Raw genomic sequence first — 237 nt, 5'->3', positions numbered from 1 at the left:
GCTGCTGCTGCAGGTCTTCATCCTCCAGTAGGGACTCAGAGAGCACAGGAGGAGCCATTGCTGCTGCTGCAGCGCATACACTCCACCTATCCCCGCACTTTTTTATATTAAACAAGTAAATGCCTTGGAGAAACAGCTGCTGCTGCGGCTTCAGCTGCGGCTTGAGCTGCTGCTGCTGTTGTTGCTGCTGCTGCTGCTGCCGCCTTTGCTGCTGCTGCTGCTGCTGCTGCTGCTGCT

This window comes from Eimeria mitis, genomic scaffold (genome assembly GCF_000499745.2).
Source record: "Eimeria mitis Houghton genomic scaffold, Emh_scaff3750, whole genome shotgun sequence".
Taxonomy (NCBI): Eukaryota; Apicomplexa; class Conoidasida; order Eucoccidiorida; family Eimeriidae; genus Eimeria; species Eimeria mitis.
This window is presented reverse-complemented; position numbering follows the sequence as displayed.